The sequence below is a fragment of the Mirounga leonina genome, unplaced genomic scaffold, assembly GCF_011800145.1.
Source record: "Mirounga leonina isolate KUSES-001 unplaced genomic scaffold, KU_Mleo_1.0 Mir_204, whole genome shotgun sequence".
Classification (NCBI taxonomy): domain Eukaryota; kingdom Metazoa; phylum Chordata; class Mammalia; order Carnivora; family Phocidae; genus Mirounga; species Mirounga leonina.
Genome location: NW_023270513.1, coordinates 11,952,877 through 11,962,063, shown reverse-complemented (window position 1 = coordinate 11,962,063; position 9,187 = coordinate 11,952,877). Strand labels below are relative to the sequence as shown.

General features: G+C 35.6%; 1 pseudogene; it reads right to left on the bottom strand.

Annotated features, from left to right (window-relative positions):
- Positions 1-1,223: 1,223 nt before the first annotated feature.
- Positions 1,224-1,338, bottom strand: LOC118026095 (annotated as a pseudogene).
- Between the last annotated feature and the right edge of the window lie 7,849 nt (positions 1,339-9,187).

Genomic DNA, 9,187 nt, shown 5'->3' with positions numbered 1-9,187 from the left:
TGAGGGCCAGAAGGGAGTGGGATGATATATTCAAAGTGCTGGGGGAAAAAAAACAAAAACAAAAAAAACCTGTAGTGAAGAATAGTCTATCCAGCAAGGATACTACTAAGAATAAAAAGGGAGATAAAGAGTTTCTCAGATGGGGGCGCCTGGGTGGCTCAGTCGTTAAGCATCTGCCTTCGGCTCAGGTCATGATCCCAGGGTCCTGGGATCGAGCCCCACATCAGGCTCCCTGCTCAGCGGGAAGTCTGCTTCTCCCTCTCCCACTCCCCCTGCTTGTGTTCCCTCTCTCGCTGTCTCTCTCTCTGTCAAATAAATAAATAAAATCTTAAAAAAAAAAAGAGTTTCTCAGACAAACAAAAACTAAAGGCGTTCATGACCACTAAACTGACCCTTAAAAAAAATTAAAGAGGGCAGTTTGCTTGGAAATGGAAGACCATAAGTGAGAGTATGAAAAGTAAGGAACACAAAAGCAACAAAACAGGTATTTGTGTAAAATTCAGTTAAGGCATTCATAAAATAAAACGAAGTAAAATATAAACCATATCACTAAAATATGGGGGTTAGAGGAGTAAAGAATGGGTTCAAATTCAAGTCACCATCAACTTTCTTGCTATATGCAGAAAATGTTATATACAAACCTAATGGTAACCAGAAATCAAAAACAAGTAATAGATATGCAAAGAATAAAGAGAAAGGGATTCAAGTATATCACTAAAGAAAGCCAACAAACCATGAAAGAGAGCAAGAGAAGAAAGGATCAGAGAAAAACTATTAAAAAAAAAAAAAACACAAAAAGGTACAAAAATGGCAATAAATACATCAATATCTATCAATAGTTACTTTTAATGTAAATGACCTAAATTCTCTAATTAAAAGATAATAGACTTATACAGTGGGAAAAAAAAAAAAAAAAAAAAAACAAGACCCATCTATATGCTGCCTACAAGAGAGTCATTTCAGATGTAAGGACCCCTGCAGATAGAAAGTAATGGGATAAAGAAATATTTACCATGCAAATGGATGTCAAAAGAAAGCCAGGGTAGTAATACTTATATTGGACAAAATAGACTTTAAAACAAGGCCTGTGACAAGAGACAAAAAAGGTCACCATGTAATAATAGAGGAGACAATCCAACAAGAAGATACAGCAATTATAAATATTTATGCACCCAACATGGGAGTACTCAAATACACAAAACAGTTAATAACAAACACAAAGGAAATAGTCAATAGTAATACAATAATAGTAGTGGATTTTAATGCCCTACATTTTGTGTGGACAGATAATCCACACAGATACTACACTTGATCTTAGCCAAAAAGCCAAGAAGTGATGAGATCATCCACACAGAAAATCAAAAAGGAAACAGCGGCTTTGGATGACACACTGGACCAGATGGACTTAACAGATATATTCAGAACATTCCATCCTAAAACAGTAGAATATACCTTCTTTTAATGTGCACATGGAACATTCTCCAGAATAGATCACATATTAGGCCACAAAACAAGTCTCACCAAATTCAAAATGATCAAAATTATACCATGCATGTTTTCTGACCACAATGCTATGAAACCAAAAAGCAACCACAAGAACAAATCTGGAAAGAGCACAAACACATAAAACATAAAAAATAAATACAAGCAACTAAACAATGAATTGGTCAATCAAGAAATCAAAGAAGAGATCAAAATGTACTATACATTGGCTAATTGAATTGAAATAAAAAACTTACATAAAAACAAATGAAAATGAAAACACAGTGGTCCAAAATCCTTGGGATGAGGGAAAAGTCATTGTAAGAGGGAAGTTTATAGCAAAACGGGCCCACCTCAAGAAGCAAGAAAAATCTCAAATAAATAACCTAACCTTACACCTAATGGAGCTAGAAAAAGAACAACAAACAAAACTTGAAACAAGCAGAAGGAAGGAATAAAAAAGATTGGAGCAGAAATAAATGATCCAGAAACAAACAAAAAAGAATAGAACAGAGCAATAAAACTGGTAGGTGGTTCCCTGAAAAGATTCAAAAAACTGATAAACCTCTAGCCAGATTCATAAAAAAAGAGGACCCAAATAAACAAAAACATAAAGAGAAGAAATAAGAAGCATCACAGAAATACAAAAAATTATGAGAATAATATGAAAAATTATATGCCAACAAATTGGACAACCTAGAACAAATGGATAAATTCCTAGAATGGTATAACCTACCAAATCTGAATCAGGAAGAAATAGAAAACTTGAACAGGCTGCTTACCAGCAATGAATTGATTAGTAACAAAAACTTCCCAGCTAACAAAACTCCAGGACCAGGAAGTTTCACAAGCATCTTCTACCAAGCATTTAAAGAAGAGTTATATCTATTCTCAAACTGTTCCACAAAATAAAAGAGAAAGTAAGGTGATAAACCTTCAACAAAGGAGGTCTAGAGGGAATGGACCACAACATAATAAAGGTCTTACATGAAAAACCCACAACAAACATTATACTCAAAGGGGAAAAACTGAAAGTGTTTCTCCTCAAGTCAGGAACAAGACAAGGATGTCCCCTCTCACCACTTTCATTCATCATAGTACTGGAAGTTCAAGCCACAGCAATTAGGTAACAAAAGGAAATAAAAGACATTCAAATTGGTAAAGAAGTAGTAAATCTTGCACTATATGCAGATGACATGAAACTCTGTATAAAAAATCCTTATGACTCCACCAAAAAGTACTATAACTATAAACAAATTCAATGAAGTCAGGGTACAAAATCAATGTACAGAAATGGATGGCATTCCTATAAACTAATAATGAGGTAGCAGACAGTGACATTAAGAAATGAATCTAGGGTGCCTGGGTGGCTCAGTTGGTTAAGTGTCTGACTCTTGATTTCAGCTCAGGTCATGATCTGAGGGTCATGAGATGGATCCCTGTGTTGGGCTCTGCTCTCAGCATGGAGTCTACTTGAGATTCTTTCTCTCCCTCTTCCTCTGCCCCTTCTCTCTCTCTCTCTCTCTCTCTCTCTCTCTCTCTCTCTCACACACACACACACACACACACACACACACACACATTCCTTTTATCAGAAAAAAAAAAGAAAAAGAAAAGAAAAACAAAATCCTATTTATAATTGTAACAACAACAAAAAAAATATAGGAATATAGTAATAAACTTAACCAAAGAGGTAAAAGACATGTACTCTGAAAAGTACAAAACATAGATAAAAAAAAAAAAAAAATCAAGACTTTTCAAAAAAAAAAAATAAAAGGAAGACATGGCATGCTCATTGGTTGGAAGGACAAATATTGTTAAAATGTCTGTACTACCCAAAGAAATCTACACATTTAATGAAATACCTGTAAAAATAACAACATTTTTTCACAGAAATAAAACAAACAATCCTAACATTTATGTGGAACCACATAAGACCCCCGATAGCCAACATAACCTTCAAAAAGAAAGAAAACAAAACTGGAGGTATCATAATTCCAGATTTAAAGTTATACTACAAAGTTGTAATAATCAAAAGAGTATGGTACTGGCATAAATATAGACACACAGATCAATGGAAAAAAATAGAGAACCCAGAAATAAATTAACGATTGTATAGTTAATTAACTTTCAACAAAGGACAGAATATATGATGGGAAAATGACAGTCTCTTCAACAAATGGTGTTGGAAAAACTGGACAGCTACATGCAAAAGAATGAAACTGGCCCACTTTCTTATACCATAAACAGCAATAAATTAAAAATGGATGAAAGACCTAAATGTGAGGCATAAAACCATAAAAATCCTAGAAGACAGCATAGTCAGTATTATCTCTGACATTGGTCATAGCAACAAATTATAGATATGGTTCCTAGGGAAGGGAAATAAAAACAAAAATAAACTATTGGAACTACCTCAAAATGATAAGCTTCTGCGCAGCAAAGGTAACAATCAACAAAACTAGAAGGCAACCTCCTGAATGAGAGAAGGCATTTGCAAATGACATGCAGTAAAAGATTAGTATCCAAAATATTTAAAGAACTTACACAAGTCAACACCAAAAACCCACATATAATCCCATTAAAAGATGGGCAGAAGACATGAACAGACATCTCTCCAAAGAAGACACACAGAGGGTCAAAAGGCACTTGAAAAGATGTTCAACATCAGGGAAATGCAAGTCAAAACTACAGTAAGGTATCACCTCACACCTGTCAGAATGGCTAAATCAAAAACACAAGAAAGAACAAGTGTTGAGGGTATGGAGAAAAAAGAACCCTCTTTCAGTGTTGTTGGGAATGCAAACTGGTGCAGCCACTCTGGAAGACAGTATGGAGGTTCTTCAAAAAGTTAAAAATAGAAGTCTATATGATCCCATAATTGCAATATTGGTTATTTACCAAAAATACAAGAATATTAATTTATGGGGATACATGCACACTAATGTTTATTTTAGCATTATTTACAATAGCCAAATTGTGATAGCAGCCCAAGTGTCCATCAATAGATTAATGGGTAAAGAATGAAATCTTGTCATTTACAATAACAGGGTTGGATCTAGAGAGTAAAATGCCAAACAAAATAAGTCAAGAGAAAGTCATATACCATATGATTCCACTCATATGTGGAATTTAAAAAAACAAAATAAATAAGGAAAGAAAAAAACAAGATTCAGAGGAGACAAACCAAGAAACAACCTGTTAAGTATCAAGAACAGACTGATGGTTACCAGAGGGGAGGTGGGGAGGTGGGTGGTGGTATAGGTGAAATGGGTGATGGAAGTTAAAAAGTACAATTATGAGCACTGAGTAATGCATAGAATTGTTGAATCACTATACTGTACATCTGAAGCTAATAAAACAGTGTATGTTAACTATACTGGAATTAAAACAAAATTTAATTAACAAAGGGTTTGTCCTAAATGCAAACACTTGTTCCAATGTAACCCTGACAAACCTCCTCTAATGTGATCCCCATCCCATTTGCCTCTCAGAGTAGGGAGTCTTTGGGAGTATAGAGGGGAATTTCCCTCTTATCACCAACCCCTTTAGAGAGATAAACCTAAAAATTTGGGATGACCAGGTTAGGGCCTTAACTGATATCAGAGCCACCCTGTCTGTCTTCAAGCCCCCCATGCTTTCTGTGTCCCTTCCCCAGAGTTCTAAATTGTTTCAAATGATCAGAGTCTAAAATCAACCAATGACATTTCATATGTCCTTATGTAACCTTTCACTTGGGCCTCCATTTGGACAACGCCAGTTCCAAATAGTGCCCTTAGCTCTAATCCATTTCCCAAGGAGGGACTTCCTCTGGGAAAATCAAGGCCATATCTCCTTTTCCAAAAAAGGAAGATTAATACTTAAAGTCTCCAAGCCTCTGCTGAGCCAGACACCCCAAATGTCCCTGTCCCATATATCAACATTTTCACGTGCTTATCACCTCCAATTGTCAGGGCTGGTGGAATACTAATGGAATTATCAAGATTCACAGTTGTCTAAACTGTGCTCAGCTTTTGGCCCGACATGGGTTAAATCACTGCCCTTGGTCTTAACAAGTTCTACCCCACCCCAGGCAACATAGACTGTTCAAGATTGCCTTCAAGATTTTTGCAGAAAGACCAAGGAGGCTAGATCAGGTATTCTATCAAAGTGCATTTCTAAAAGGAAATGTCCCAAGAATATTGCAAGATACTGCTTGAATACATTGTAATGAGAGCTAAAATTGTTAAAAATTCCTTCCTCAGTGAGCTCCTGGGAAATGAAGACTCACAGCACAATATTCAGCCTAGAGATTTTGTCTGTTGGAAATGATACCAATTAAAAGAATCCCTCCAGCCCCACTGAAGGAGATCCTATCAGATACCTCCATGAAAGACCAACCAAAATTATAATGGATAAATATATGAATGCTCTCACCTACTCTAGCAACTCTCAACCCTCTGGAAGTATTAAGAAACTTTCATCAATCTATAGACTGATATTCACTCCCTATGGTTATTGTTGCCCAGCTGGCCAAATATTTTTCACAATGAAATCCCCTCATGGGACTGGGTGGACCAGGAGCAGAATAATCAGATCTGGGGGCACCTGGGTGGCTCAGTCAGTTAAGCATCTGCCTTCAGCTTAGGTCATGCTCTCAGCATCCTGAGATTGAGCCCCATGTCAGGATCCCTACTCAGTGAGGGAATGTGCTTGTCCCTGTACCCTTCCCCCATTCATTCTCTCTCTCTTAAATAAATTAAATCTTAAAAAATAATCAGATCTGGCGCTGTGACCATGATGATGTGATCACTAATGTTGACTGAGAATTAAGTGATCACTGAAGACTTTCTTCCCTTTATGACACTGAGAATGTTTTATGCAGTGAGAGTCTTCACATGTCCTGCAAGTGTCACTGTGTGAATAAGAGACTTCCAATGTGTAATTGACTGAATTGCTTCTCCATTATGAATTATTTGGTGAAAACTAATAGTTTCTTGCCCCAAACAAAGACTGTTCTCCCATCAAAAAATATGGAACAATATATTCCATAGTAGCCTTAATTATAAAAAAAAAAATCTAGAATGACTACATTAATATCAAGTTATATTTCAGAGAAAACATGTGACCAGGTATAAAAAGGTAATTTCTTATTGATAAATGGATCAAATCTTCAAGGGAATTAACACTCCTAAACATTTGTTCCCATAATAACTGAGATTCAAATATGTGATACACAATAAAAACAACAAACTAGTGATGAACCAGGCAAATATATAACCATAGTTTGAAATTTCTATACCTAACTTTTAATAATCGATAGAATAAAGACTTAATGCCAGATAAGTTACAGAAGAAGTTAGCAAGATTATCAACACTTAACATAAACAACATATAAAGAACATTACCCAACAACAGCAGAATATACATTCAATTGTGCATGGGATATTTACCACCATAGACCATATCCTAGGATATAAAACAAACCTCTGTATATTTAAAATTATTCAAGTCAGACACAGAATATTCTCAGTTCACAACATAATTAAACTGGGAACCAATAAATTAAATTCTCTAGAAAATCTTCAAATATTTCAAAGGTAATAAAAAGTAGGTCTTCCTAAGGTGAGCTTTCTCTAAAACAATAAATATGTTCTCATGTAACTCACTACCTTCTGAGCCCACATTGGCAGCATTATTAATGTCCATACTTCTGTTGTCAGTCTGTTCAAAGCAATCATAGGTTTTTCTATCATGCCCCTTAAAATTCTGTCAGCCTCCACTCATTTCACAACTCCAAAGCCACATCTGTCTTTTTAGTTATTCATTATAGCAGCACCTCACTTCCAGGTACCAAATATATATTAGTTTTCTATTGCTGCACAGAAAACTACCACCAATTAGTGACTAAAAATAACACCAATATAAGCTCACAGTTCTGTACACCAGATATCCAGCCACTGTGTTCTCTGCTCAGAGATATGCATAATTTCATAAAATTAAAATGAAGATGTTGGGCTTTTTTAAAAAGTTGGCAACTCACAAAGATAGAAATAAGACTTACCTTGGGGCATTTGGGTGGCTCAGTTGGTTAAGAAACCAACTCCTGATCTCAGTTCAGGTCTTGATCTCAGGGTGGTGAGTTCAAACCCCACATTGGGCTTGGAGTGAAAAAAAAGAAGAAAAGAAAAGAAAAGAAAAGAAAAGAAAAGAAAAGAAAAGAAAAGAAAGAAAGAAAGAAAGAAAGAAAGAAAGAAAGAAAGAAAGAAAAGAAAGAAAGAAAGAAAGAAAGAAAGAGAAAGAAGAAGAAAGGAAAGAAAGAAAGAAAGAAAAGAAAGAAAGAAAGAAAGAAAGAAAGAAAGAAAGAAAGAAAGAAAGAAAGAAAGAAAGAAAAGAAAGAAAGAAAGAAGACTTATCTTTGAATAATTTTGTAAAATTTGTTTATTACATGGAAATGGGAACTTTTTTTAAATTCAAAATGAGGTGTAAAGTCATTGTAGTACTGAGTGCTACAATTCTATTAAGTTCTCATCTAGGCATCAGGAGGCTTTCAAGTTCATTCAGTTTGTTGGACAAATTTAATTCATTGTGATTTTAAGATTTGGTGTCCCATTTCTTTTCTGGCTGTCAGCCAGAAGTCAATTTTTTAAGTTTTTTTTTTTTTTTAAATTTTATTTATTTATCTGAGAGAGAGAGAGAGAGAAAGAGAAAACATGAGCAGTAGGGAAGAGTAGAAGGAGAAACAGACTCCCTGCTGAGCAGGGAGCCTGATGTGGGACTCAATCCCAGGACCCTGGGATCATGACCTGAGCTGAAGGCAGACGCTTAACCGACTGAGCCACCCAGGCACCCCAGAAGTCACTTTCAATTCCTTCAGGACAAATGCATTCCTTGCCACATGTACGGCTTCGTTTTCAAAGCCAGTAATGGAAATTTTCCTTCACATTGAATCCCTGAGTGATGTTGAGAATTTTTCATGTTTCTATTGGCCATCTGTATGTCTTCTTTGAAAAAAAAGTCTATCCATGTCTTCTGCCCATTTCTTAACTGAATTATTTGGGTTTTTGAGGTGTTGAGTTTGGTAAGTTCTATATAGATTTTGGACACTAACCCTTTTTCAGATATGTAATTTGCAAATATATTCTCTCATTCTGAAGGTTTTCTTTTAGTTTTATTGATTGTTTCCTTTGCTGTACAGAAGCTTTTTACCTTGATGAAGTCCCAATAGTTCATTTTTGCTTTTGTTTCCCTTGCCTCTGGAGACATTTGCAAACATCGTCTCCCATTCCGTGGGTTGCTTTTTAGTTTTATTGACTGTGTCCTTTGCTGTGCAAAAGCTCTTTACTTTGATGAAGTCCCAGTAGTTCATTTATGCTTCGGTTTCCCTTGCATTTATTTATTTAGTCATTTATTTATCTATTTATCTTTATTTTGTTATGTTAGTCAGATACAATACATCATTAGTTTTTGATGTAATGTTCCATGATTCATTGTGTGTATATAACACCCAGTGTTCCATGCAATATGTGCTCTCCTTAATACCCATCACTGGGCTAACCCATCCCCCCAACTCCTCCTCTCTAAAACCCTCAGTTTGTTTCTCAGAGTCCATAGTCTCTCATGGTTCATCTCCCCCTCTGATTACCCCCCTTCATTTTTCCCTTTCTCCTCCTAATGTTCTCCATGTTATTATTTATGTTCTACAAATAAGTGAAACCATATGATA